Source organism: Dromiciops gliroides, chromosome X (assembly GCF_019393635.1).
Source record: "Dromiciops gliroides isolate mDroGli1 chromosome X, mDroGli1.pri, whole genome shotgun sequence".
Taxonomy (NCBI): Eukaryota; Metazoa; Chordata; class Mammalia; order Microbiotheria; family Microbiotheriidae; genus Dromiciops; species Dromiciops gliroides.
This window is the reverse complement of record NC_057867.1, coordinates 79,952,745-79,966,317: the sequence shown is the minus strand read 5'-3', so window position 1 is coordinate 79,966,317 and position 13,573 is coordinate 79,952,745. Positions and strand designations below refer to the sequence as shown.

Genomic DNA, 13,573 nt, shown 5'->3' with positions numbered 1-13,573 from the left:
CCTTCATATAACACAATTTGTTCAGCAATTCTCCAACTGATGGGCACCCCTTCAGTTTCCAGTTCTTTTCCATCACAGAAAGAGCTTTTATAAATATTTTTGTATATATGGGTCCCCTTCCTTTTTTATCTCTTTAGGGGAATATACCCAGTAGTATTATCACCAAGTTAAAAGATATACACAATTTAAGAACCCTTTGGACTTAGGTCCAAATTAATTTTTGACTAATTCCACCAACAGTGCATTAAAGTCTCTTTCCCCGCATCCCTTCAAGCATTTGTCCTTTTCCATTTTTGTCATCTTAGCCAAGGTGTAAGGTAGTACTTCAGAGTTGCTTTCATTTCTATTTCTCTAATTATTAGCTATTAAGAGCATTTTTTAATATGACTATTGGTAGCTTGGATTTCTTCCTCTGAAAACTGCCTGTTCATATCCTCTGATCATTTTGATCAATTTGCTCTTCTTTTTTTTTAGTGAGGCAATTGGGGTTAAGTGACTTGCCCAGGGTCACACAGCTAGTAAGTATTAAGTGTCTGAGGCCAGATTTGAACTCAGGTACTCCTGACTCCAGGGCCGGTGCTCTATCCACTGTGCCATCTAGCTGCCCCAATTGGCTCTTATTCTTAAAAATTTGACTAAGTTTTCTATATATCTTAGAAATGAGAGCTTTCATAGAGAAACTTGCTGCAAAGACACCCCCCCAACCTCTTTTCTGTTTTTCTCTTAATTTTAGCTGCATTGGTTTTATTTCTGCAAAAAAAAACCCTGAAACTTTTATATAATCTAGAAAAACTTGAAATGACTGACATGAAATGATGCAAAGCGAAGTGAGAAGAACCAGGAGAACATTGTACACAGTAACAGCAATATCATACAATGAAGAATTGTGAATGACTTAGCTATTCTCAGAAATACGATGATCCAAGACAATCCCAAAGGACTAATGAGAAAGAACTGATATTGTTTGAATATAGACTGAAGCATGCTATTTTTTCATGTACCCACTTTCATCTTATTTTGGTATACTGGTGAGAAATTGGTCTATATCTGGTTTTTGCTAGACTATTTTCAGTTTTCCCAATAGTTTTTGTCAAAGAATGAGTTCTTGCCCCAACAGCTAGGATTTGGGGTTTTATAAAAACCTAGGCTGTTGTGCTCATTTGCATCTATATATTGTATACCTGATCTGTTCCACTGATCAATCTCTCTATTCCTTACCTAGTACCAAATTGTTTTGAAGGTTATAACTTTGTAGTATGGTTTGAAATCTGGTACTGCTAATCTCCTTTCCCATTTTCTTTTTTGTTAATTCCCTTGATATTCTTGACTTTTTTATTCCTGCAGATGAATTTTGTTGCTATTTTTTCTAGGGTTATAATATAATTCTTTGGTAGCTTGATTGGTATAGCACAAAGTAAGCAAATTAATTCAATCAACCAATAAACACATATTAAGTGCCTCCTAGGAGCCAGGCACTGTGCTAAGCACCAGGGATACAGAAAGAGGAAAGATGCAGTCCCTTGCCCTCAAAGAGCTTACAATCTAATGGAGGAGACAACAAGCAAACAAATATATACAAAGCAAGATATATGCAGGATAAATAGGAAATAATTAACAGAGGGAAGCACTGGAATTAAGAGTGGTTGGGAAAGACTTTCTGTAGAAGATAGGATTTTAGTTGGAACTTAGAGGAAGTCAGGGAGGAAAGTAGTGGGAGTAGAGGAGGGAAAGCATTCCCGATGTGGAGGACTGCCAGAGAAAATGCTCAGAGCTGAAAGACTGAGTGTCTTGTTCGTGGATTAGCCAGGAGGCCAGTGTCACTGGGTCAGGGAGTAAGGTATAAGAAGACTGGAGAGGTAAGAGGAGACTAGGTTATGAAGGGCTTTGAATGCCATAGCATTTTGTGTTTCTGGAGGCCATAGGGAGCCACTGGAGTTGATTGAGTTGGTGTGTGTATGTGTGTGTGTAACGTGATGGGACCTGTACTTTAAGAAAATCATTTCAGTGATTAAATAGAGGATCGATTGGAATGGGAAGAGACTTGTGGAAGGCAGGCCCACCCACAGATTATTGCAACAATGAAAGCATGTGGTGATGAAGGCCTGCAATAGTGTAATCTTAGTGTCAGAACATAGAAGGGAGCATATTTAAAAGATTTGGCAAAGGTGAAGTTGACAGACCTTAGCAACAGTTTGGATATTGGGGGTGAGCAATAATGAAGAGTCCAGGTGCGGGGTGGACTTAAGGGGAAAGAGAAGTTCTGTGTTGGACATATTTAGTTTAAAATGTCTCTTGGACTTCCAGTTCAAGATGTCTGAAAGGCATTTGGAAATGTGGGGTTGGAGGTCAGCAAAGAGATTGGGGCAGGAAAGGTAGATTTGAGAGTCATCACCATAGAGATAAGTGCATCCACTACAAATTTATGTTATATAACCTCAACTGGGCCCTCACTGCCGTTAGGCAATCCTACTATTCTTTCCTTATCAACTCACTATCCCATTCTCCCCAGTGGTTCTTCTATTGATGGAACTCTGAAGCTGTCCAACCATTCTTTCTTGTCGCTCCCTGGGACATTTCCTTGGCTCCTCCTGGCAGGCAATTTCCACCTGTTTGCAGGCAATGACGGGAAGAGCAAGGGAGGTGACCAGGAGGCAGTGGTCCTCATACACTGTATGAAATTGGATAGCTCACTAGATGAACTCTGCCACAAATTCCTTACTGACATATTGATGACCCCAAGTTTCATCTTCCTGGCCTCTTCAAAGTTTTCCTTCTGTCCAATGTTGGCCAGGCAGGCAATAATATAGCCTTGATCCTTCAGCCACACCAGCATATAGAATGTGTCCAGGCCTCTGCAAGAAGCATAGCACCTTTGCCTGACATTTTCTCTGTACTTGGCAAAGCTGGAGGCAGTGAACTGGCTGCAGAGGTGAGGAGGCTGGAGCATGGGTTCCTTGGTATCATTCTCAGTTCTGTGAGAGCCATTTCCTTCCTGAGAGGTTAATGGTGGTGTCCTAACTGGGTGTCCAATTCAGTCTGTTGCAAATTCTTGTTGATTCTACTCTCTTGACATCTCTTGAATACACCCCTGTTTTTGCCACTGCTGGTTCAGGCCCTCATTATTTTATGCCTTAACTAATGCAAAAGCCTTCTAGTTGGTTTCTTTGACTTGTCTTTCCCCATTCCAATCCATCATCCATTCATCCACCAATGTGATTTTATGTGATCCTGGGTAAGTAAATTAAACTCTTAGTGCTCTAAGCCACTGGTGTCAAAATCAAATAGAAATATGGGCCATTAAGCCATACCTAGTGACCAGCTAGGTGGTGCCATAGTGGACAGAGTGCCAGGCCTGGAGTCAGGAAGACATCTTCCTGAGTTCAAACCTGGCTCAGACCCTTGTTAGTTGTGTGACCCTGGGCGAGTCACTTAACCCTGTTTGCCTCAGTTTCCTCATCTGTAAAATGAGCTGGAGCAGAAGGAAATGGCAAGCCAGTCCAGTATCTTTGCCAAGAAATTCCCAAATGGAGTCACAAGAGTAGGACACAACTGAAAAATGACAACAACAACAACGACCATAGACTCATGATTTCTGTTCATTGTATTTCCTCCTATATGTCCAAACAGTGGCCAAATCTTGCCATTTCTACATCTACAACATTGCTCACATTTTTTACCTTCTCTCCATTCCCATAGGCACTGCCCAAGTTCAGGGGCAGCGAGGTGATGCAGTGGATAGAGCAATGGCCCTGGAGACAGGAGGACCTGAGTTCAAACCAGGCCTCAGACACTTACTGGACAAGTCACTTAACCCCACTTGTCTTAAACATCAGAGGCCTTCTCCAGTTGTCCTGATATATGTCCTGCCACTGGACCTAGATGGCTCTGAGAGAGTGAGGTTGGTGACCTTGCACAGCCCTCCCTCACTTAAATACTATTCAGTGCAAGCCATGACATCACCCTGAATGAAGGACAAAACAACAACAGCAACAACAACAACAACATAACCTTAGTTCAGGTCCTAATAATCTCTCACCTAGATTATTATTGTAGCCTCTTAACTGATTGATTTGCTTCAAGTCTCTCCACTCTAATCATTCCTCCACAAAGCCACCAAAGTGATTTCCCTAAAATACATCTTTTCCTTACTTAATAAACTCCTATCAGGTTTAGTATCAGATACAAACCCAGTTTCCCCCCAAATTACCTTTGTAGGCTTACTACACATCATTGTCCTCCTTGATACTATGATCCAGCCAAACTGGACTTATTATTCATGTATGCAGCTGTCATCTCTCATCTCCATGCCTTGCACCCGCTGTTGCCCAAGCCTGAAGCATGCCCTCCTCACCCGTGCCTCTTCAGATTCCTAGCTTTCCACAAAGCTCAACTGAAGTGCCATCTTCTTCTTCTTCTTCTTCTTCTTCTTCTTCTTCTTCTTCTTCTTCTTCTTCTTCTTCTTTTTAAAGTGAGGCAACTGGGGTTAAGTGACTTGCCCAAGGTCACACAGCTAGTAAGTGTTAATGTGTGAGCCCGGATTTGAACTCAGGTCCTCCTGACTCCAGAGCCTGTGCTCTATCCACTGTGCCACCTAGCTCCCCCCATCTTCTTCTACATGAACCCTTTCGTGAGCCATACCACCCCCAGCTGCTAGTCCTTTCCCTCCAAGATTACCTTGCATTGATTTTGTCTCTACCTATACATGTACATCATATCTTCCCTAATATAAGCTCCCCAAGGCGTGGATTGCTTAGTTTTTGCCTTTGTGTCTCCAAGACCTAGGACAGTACCCGGTGCATTGCAGGTGATTCACATGTGCTTATGGATTGATTGATCCCAGTTCCTTATTATGTGGATTATTTCTAGGAATACTCATGCAGGGCTAGGAGTGGGGATAAGCTCCCACTCTCTATAAAATGTTCCAATAGCATGCATCTCAAATAGCCTCTGACAACCGAAGCCCAACTCCTGGCCTTCTCGTGGCGGAACTCTTTCCACTAACAGGAGAAGGGGGGTGAAGGTGAGTTACTGGCGCCTTAAAACCAGTCGCTTTGGGCAGGTGGGGCTTGTTAGCATTGGCTGGCAAGCCGCCATGGGGAAGGAAACCCTGATTTTAAACCTCCTCTGCCTTGCAGCTATACCCATATATGGGAAAGGTTCGGGAGTTAACCTTGAGGAAAAATCAGGAGTCGGAGTCCCTTAGGCAGTTGGATGTTGGACATCACATCCCTCTGGCAACTCCTGTGGCAGCACTGGTGCCAAACTGTACTGGCTCTGCCTCTCCTTTGGATCCACCAATGTCGCAGAGAGGGAAAGCCTGCTGCGTGGGCAACAGCTCGTTTTCCATATTGATCCGCCCAGGCCAGCGCCCTGGAGAGGACACTCCAGCTACTCCTCATGGGGTAGATACAACACGGGATGCGGCAGTTACCAGTTATAAGTCGCTCAGGAGCTGTGGCTCCTGTATCAGACTGCACAGCCACACTGTGGCCTGTGGCTCTTCAAGGAGCTGATCCATGGTCGTCCACAACTGATGGAGGCCTACACTCACTCTCTTTATGTTTTTTCCCCCTGAATGCATTTCTTCCTTTAATTCTTTCAGTATTTGTAATCCAGAATCACAGAAATTGAGAGTTGGAAGGGATTCAAACACAAAAGGAATCCTGAGTATAACCATGCTATTTCTGCCTAGAGAACATTCTAGCAACAGTGTTCTTGATATTGGTTCTGCCCTTTTTTCTTCTGTTCCTTTTTTCTTCTGCTTATTTTAATCTAGAATAGAGATCAATTGTGTTACAGATCTTTACTTATTGTTTTCTAGTGGTTTTTAAGTTTTCTTTTGAGGATTTCTGGTAATGTTGTTTCTTTGGGATGTTTCTGTTACTATTTTTGAGGGGGCAGATTTCCTTGTGACCTTTCACTCCATCATCTTCCCAGAATTCTCTGCTTTGGAATCTTTCCATTATTCCATGGCAGTCAAGTGGATTAGGTAATGAGATTTAGTTGGATGGGCAGTGCTATGTCTTAGACAGAGCCTGCAGATAGACAGGGACAGGGACAGGAGAAGGAGAAGGAAAGAAGAGGAGTGGGGTTGGAGGGTGGGGGAGGAGAAGGATGAAAGGGGTAGGGGGAAAAGAAGGTGAGAGCCTTGTGGATTAAAACTGAGATACTGAGCAGCCCTTTCAGAAAATGCCAAGTGTTTCCCTGCCCTGAGGCCTCTGATATTCTCTCATTGATGCCAGTTTTCCTGCTGTCTAGGAAACACCATGATCTAAGAATTACAATCATGGGCAACCCAAAGGGTGACAGAGACATGGATGGTGGGCATCAAGTATTATCACTTGGCAATACAGTCTTCTCACTTGTTCATGAGAAGTAGTGTCAAAGACTTCAATGAAGACCTGCACAATGCTGAAAGATGGAAAGATCATGCAATCAGAAGAAGTTCTCAAAGATGCCAATCAATCAGCTCAAGCCCCACCGTGGTGCCCACCCAACATTTCAGACTTAGATAAAAGCCACATGAGGCAGATCTGTTGAAGATTCAGGATAGGATACGGATGAGAGCTGCACTGGGTGAGGTGTGGGTGTATCACACTGTACTGGTGAAGGGCGAGATCACAGACACATTGGAGTAAGTAAGGATGCTATCGCATGACTTCGGTAAATGCAACATTGGCCATCCCTTTGTGTCAATATTCTGCCCTCTCCCTTTCCTACTCCATCAACCCCAGGTTGCCTGGAAACCCCCTTGCACCCAAGCTGCTTGTCTACTCACAAGCCTTGGAGAAGATGCGTTAGTAACTCCATCCTTTCTGATGAGGTGAAGAACAAGCAGGCCTGAGCATAACCTCCTAAGATCCTCCAGGCCTAACCAGATGCCAGCTCTCTATGCCCTACAGTCTCTCAGAACTCTCATCTTAACCTTCTATATAGAGGAGAGGCCTCTGGCCCTTGCCATGTGCACCACCACTGTACCCTCAGGACATACAAACCTTTCCAGCAGCCCCACAGCTGCATTGTCTCCCCCAACTATGTCAGCTCCTTCAGAGCCAAGGATGGCTTTGATTTTTTCTAATTGTATCCCCAGTCCTTAGCAGAGTGCTTTAAAATGCTTTTTCTTTCATTCATTTATTCTTTCACCCATTTGCATAGGTCCTCATCACCTTTCCCCTGGACTATTGGAACAATCTTCCAATGAATACCTCTGATCAAGTTAGTCTGTGGTTCAACTGTCTTCCATACTCAGCACTTTGTGAACTGGTTTCCCTTCCATAACTTTACTTACACTACTTTCCATGCCTGAAATGCCCTCTGTGCCCTATCTTATTTCTATTGTTTTTATTGTGTTGTTTTTTTTGTGTGTGAGGCAATTGGGGTTAAGTGACTTGCCCAGGGTCACACAGCTAGTAAGTGTCAAGTGTCTGAGGCCAGGTTTGAACTCAGGTCCTCCTGAATCCAGGGCTGGTGCTCTACCCACTGCTCCACCTAGCTGCCCCATATCTTATTTCTACCTGTTGAAATCATTTCTGCCTTTTGAGGCCTCAGATGCTACCTCTCCCACCAAGGCTATTTTAGTTGCTACAGTCAGAAGAGGTTCCTCCCTCCTCAGGTTCCATTAGGCAGCCCACTCTTCCATCTGTTTCTACACTAGTGCTCTTTTTTTGCATTCCAGTCGTGTCTCTTTTTATTACTAATTTTCTATTAGGGGCACTCTTTCTCATTCACTTTTGTATCCTTCCTCTCCCTTCCTCCCCACCCCCTAGTCTTTGAACCCATAGCTTTGCACACAATAGGTACTTTACTGAGTAGTAAATGTTTGTTTAATTGAATTTATATTTTTAGCTTTGTAAGTCCAACAATCAATAGGATATTTCCACTCAGGTATTTTGACAGTGAGAGACAGTGTGGCATAATGGCTAGAGAGCCAATGGGGAAGTTAAGAGGACCTGCATTGAAGTTCAGCCTCAGACCCACTCTGGCTTGTGATCTTGGACAAATCCCTTAACCTCTCAATGCCCCAGGAAACCCTAAAACTCAAATTGCAGAATAGTTGCTGAGCTACTTTGGTGGAGTTTCCTCCCCTAGAATTCTCCATGTCAGTGAAATCACAGGCCCAGATAGAAAACAGCCAAGTCAAACTCCTAACTCTTTCCCTCCATGCTATGCATGCCCTGCTCAAGAAATGGCTCCTTTTCAGTTACCTGGAGGATGAAATATCAACTCCTTTATTGCTTGCCCAGTCTGGCCCTAGCCTATTTTCCCAGACCAAACAATCACCTTCGACTCCTCCTCATGCACACTACCATGTAACCCAATTGTCCCACCTGCCGTTCCCTCCATGTGACTTTCCACTGGGGAATCAAGAAAGGGCCCCTTGAGGAAGTGGTGCCTGCGTTGTACATGGACAGAAGGAGTCCTTGAAGTGGAGGTAAAGTCAAGAGCATTCCAGGCTTTAAGGCAGGAGATGGAAAGTCACTTTGGATATATTCTCTCTGTGTATCCGTTATTTTCCAAGGCAGGGGCTTTGTGCCAGAACAAGGGCAGGCACCTAGTGGGGACTTGGCCAATGCTTGTTGCTTTGAAGTGAGAGGTGGGGCCTTGGTTATGTATGGCATTGCAATTCAAGTAGCCAGATTTCTGCCATTAACTGAGAGAGATTATCACGCTTTTCCACTCATCTTTTTTTGGTAAGGACATGAACTTTTTATTAATACAACATAGCATAACAATCCATAGTACAAAACCCCATTTTAACATGACATACCTATATGACATACAATGTAAAGAAATAAATGCCTAGGCACACTTTTGCGCCTTTATCATGAATGGTTAACTATTATCAATCACTACTCAATCTAACACTGGTCTTAGCCTTCGATTTGATTTGAAGGAAGCCAACCTGCTAGGTTACCCTGGATCTTTAGTTTGGAGTCAGACCCTCTTGCAATCCCAATTGAGGTTTCCAGCCAAGTTTGAGAATAAAATCCCTTTCTATGGCCATAGGTGGTCTATCTATCAACTAGTCTAACCCTTTCATTTTATATACTCTGGGGTCCTTATCCCCAAAACTACATGAATGAATAAGGGCACTGTGACTAGGCTGCTGACCACATCTTCCCCTCAGGGTTCTAGGGGTACCCCCTAGGGGTCTTTCCAATGCTATTGGCTCAAATCTAAATTCAGTTGTGTTCTGCTTTAATAGCAACTGCCAGTTACAGTTAATTGTCATCAATTGGCCTAGTGATTAGCACGCCAATATAATTTAACATCAATTAGCTTTTACAGCAGGGATGTTTACTGAAAAGATATAGAAAAAACAAAAGGATAAGTACATCCCCCTAGCCAGGGGCAACATCTCCCCTATAGCACCATAGTCCCTGGGGGAGAGTGGGCTCAAGTTTAAAATAGTTGCTACAATGTGCTCTCCCCAACAAGTTCACTTTCAAATATGGCAGAGTCAATGGAGGAAGTCTCTCTTTTGCTTGCAGAACTCAGCATCTCGACATCAGTTCCCAGTCTGTTGGGCTGGGTCAAGCAGGTCCCTCGGGGCTTCAGTCTTTACTGGGCTTAGCTACCTGCTTACTCTGTGCTTAGTTAGATCCCTGGAGTTCTCTCAAGCTTTGGAAGTTCTTGAGGTTGCAGCCTAGTAGGTTTGGTCTCCAATGCTCCTTCCCCCCAAGTCAATAAAGAGTAGACACAAGAGGGATGAAGCAGCAGCTTGCAGCCACATAGACCTGGGGGAAGAGGAGGTTCTCAGTGCTCTCTTCACCCTCCACAGAAAGCAGGCCCAGTGCTGGCTCCCCCTTGGGTCAGGCTGGCAGCAAACAGTTTCAGAACATCTGAAATGGAGAGCTAAGCTCCTCGATTCCCAGTCAGCAAAGGCTTGAGCCTCCATTGGCCAATTTCCCATTCCATTGCCCAGATTCATTTGAAAAATTAAGAGTTCATATCTCTATTCTGCTTTAACATATGCAAAGTACTTGCCTTACAATCACTCTGGCAAAGAAGTAATGTGTTATTATCTCCATCATACATCTGAGGAAACTGAGGTTCTGAGAAGGCCAATGCCTTGCCCCTGGTCACACAGGCTCCCGGTCAGGGGCTGTTTCACCAGGGCCTACTGCATGCCACTGCTCCCATGACTACCCTCAAAAACCCATCCACACACGGTCCTAAACCGCTCTCCAACCCCCAGGAAATCAGGCCAGTGTCCAGCCCCTCCCCCAATGCCCTGATCTTCTTCAAAGAAGATCATCTTTGTGGAAAGAACTTTGCATAGCTCCTGCCTCAGAGTGGACACCATATAAATGCTTTTTTCCTTCTCCTTCCCCTCTTCTCCCCCATCCCATCCCCATCCTGGTACTGAGTGCTGCTGTGTGTTCCTGGGCAAGTCACTTACCTTTTTTAGGCCTTAGTTTTCCCATTTGTAAAATGAAACACATGGGTACCTGCTCCACAGAGTCACTATGAGGATAAAATGAGTCTTATCCCAGTCAAGAAGGTAGGACAACTGGTCCCGTGGAGCAGGAAGAAAGCAGCTCTTGCTGTCCAGGGAACCCTGCTGAGTGTACCATCCTCTCTCCCACTCAGAAACTGCCCAAAAGCCAGCATATAGAAGAAGAGCTGACCCAGATGTCTGGACTGGACTTGCAAAATCACCTTCAGTTCAGCCGGGGTCGGCAGGTGGGAGAGCAGGAGAGCCAGGGGTCCTCTGCAGGGCAGACCCCGGGGAGACTAATTACCTGAGTGCCTTTCATTGTGTGCCTGCTGTGCTGTGTTCCTGCTGAGGGCCTTCTGAGGTAGGTAGGCTGTGTTGCCAAGTGTATACCACAGGGCTTGGAAGCAACGATGGCTCTGCCCAGTGTCCTAGGGTAGTGATTACTCTGTCCTTCAAACATTGTCTTTGCCCGTCTGTGCCCTCTCAGACACATCTGGGGCCAAGGTCAGTTGGGCTACATGGTGAACGAGTCCAAGGGCTTTGGGAAAGATGCTATACCAAGGACCAGAGCTGTTCTCATTGCTGATCCCCACTTTCAGAAACAAACTGGACACAGAAATCCCTAAGCTTGCCAGAACTGGCCAGTGGGAGGGCATGTGACTGAAGCAAGTTGCCACGTGGGGCATCTTAAACCAGAACACTAGTTCAAAAGATGTGGAGTGAGGGGCAGGATAGCTTACTAAATAGAGAGAAGTTAAGCTTGGACTCAGAAAAACACGCTTCAAGTCCTGCTTCTGACAGTAAGTGATTGTGTGACCCTAGGCAAGTCCCTTAACCTCTCCCTGTCACCCAGGCAACCCTCTCCAATCAAAATCTCAGAAAGGCAGTACGGTATGCTGGTGAGGACTTGGGGCTTAGGATGAGGAGACGTGGGTTTGAGTGCCCAAGGGCAAGTCCCATCACCTTTAAGATCCTGTCTGAGAGTCTATAGGATGGATGGGGATAGGAGTAACAATGTTCCCTCCCTCCCCCCCCTTCCCCCCTCCAGAACCTCAGAGGACTGAGCTTTGTAAACAAACCATAGCTGAGTCTAGGGAAGTGTGCAGACATTGATACCCCACGAGCTTGGGCTCTTCTTCCCTGCTGGCCCTGCCTCTCCTTCAGACAGGCTCCTCTCTTCCCAGGACTTTGTGCAGTGCCCTCTTGACCTCCTTGTTGTGCATGCTGTAGATGATGGGGTTGAGCACGGGTGTGATGATGGTATAAAGCACTGAGAACACCCGGCTCCGTGTCTTCGAGTAGGACGAGCTGGGGAGGATGTAGCAGAGCACGGAGGTGATGTAGAAGGTGCAGACCACAGTGAGGTGGGCAGCACATGTGGAGAAAGCTTTGTGGCGGCCCTCAGCTGAGCGGATCTGAAGGATGGCAGCTACCACGTTGATGTACGAGACCACCACCAGAGCAAGGGAATAAGGGCCACCACAAAGCTGAAGAAGAAGAGGCCCAGCTCATTGGGCTGTGTGCTGGAGCAGGAGAGCTTAAGGAGTCGTGGCAGGTCACAGAAGAAGTGGGTGATCAGGCAGGGCCCACAGAAGTCAAGCCTGGTTGCCAGGAGCGTGTGGGTGAGTGCATTGGTTAGTGCCAACAGGCAGGAGATTGAGGTGAGCGTTGCCCAGGTCCGGGAGCCCATGAGGACCAGATAGTGAAGTGGCCGGCATATGGCAGTGTAGCGGTCATAGGCCATGGCTGTGAGCAGGAAGCACTCCCAGGGTGCCAGGAAGTGGAGAAAGAACATCTGGGTGAGACAGGCCCGGTAGGACATGAGCTACTTGGTGGCCAATAGGTGTGCCAGAACCTGGGGGACACTGTTGGAGACATAGGGAGCATCGAGAAGTGAGAGGTTGGCCAGAACAAAATACATGGGTGTGTGGAGCCTTCGGTCCAGAACAATGAGGCTGGTGATACCCAGGTTTCCAGCCAGGGCCACGATGTAGACCAGCAGAAAGATGGTGAAGAGCACTGGCTTCAGATCCTTTGCATCCGTCAAACCTTCCAAAAGGAACTCAGAGACTGAAGTCCCATTTGCCCTGGGCAGGGAGCCTGGTGTCACCCCCCCTCCATGAATAACAGCCTGTGCGGAGATGATTAGGAGTGTGAGGGCCTGGGCACTGGGCTCACAGCTGGAACACCCTTAGGAGTAGAGGATTAAGGGGAAGGTGGGGTGGCTTCAAGACTCTGGCAGGAGAGGAAGGAGGATGGGCATGATGGTTAGATATCAGGGGCTCTCTCTGTTCTCAGGCCAAGGGACTAAGTGATGCCCTCTTCATCTTCTACACATTCCTCGGGATCAGGGGATGGCCAGAACTACCCTCCCCCAGTTGAACTCCTCTCCTGCTACTTCCTGTTTCTGTCTCTTCCCAAGCCTGGCTCACCACTCTGCCTCCATTTGTCACCCTCTGATGTCTCAGGCGTATGATGGAGGGAAGAACTGCAGTTGGGCAACGTGGGAAGGTGGGAGAGTCGTAGAAAAGATGGCATACTTGTGTCTAGTATATGGAATGGAAGTCAAACACAGAAGGGGCAGAGGGGGACTAGGGGCCTCCACAAGGGTAAATCATTGACTCCAATGCTCTGGAGTGACGGAACCACATCATTACAGCCCTCCAGGCACACTGGGCTCCAGGATCACTCTGAGCCAAATGCTTGCCTTTCTCTGCTTTCCAGTTCCTGTCCTTTGTAAAATAGCAGTAGAGGATTGACCTAGCCAGGTGCTAATATCCTGGTCAGTCCTAACCATGTGCAAGCCAATGACCTAAGGGTTTGGCCTCTTTTATCAAAGACCTGTCCTCATCTATGCTAAGCACCTATCTCCACACTGAAAATTGCTGGGTCAACTTTTCAAGTCCCTGAGCCTGCACACCCTCTGTCCTAGCTTGGGTCCAGATCACTATGCTCCTGTCACTACCTCTGGCGGTCACTGCTCCAGATCGTCCATGGCCAGCAGGAAGGATAGGAGATTTAATGCCCAGAGGCGGTGCCCACCTGGAGATTAGTCTCACTGATGTGTTTGTACTCAGTGGCAAACAGTTATTTCAAACTACTCAACCAGGATTTCTGATTCTTGCTTTCTTT

General features: G+C 46.1%; 1 pseudogene; it reads right to left on the bottom strand.

Annotated features, from left to right (window-relative positions):
- Window positions 1-11,539: 11,539 nt before the first annotated feature.
- LOC122734008 lies at window positions 11,540-12,979 on the bottom strand (annotated as a pseudogene).
- Between the last annotated feature and the right edge of the window lie 594 nt (window positions 12,980-13,573).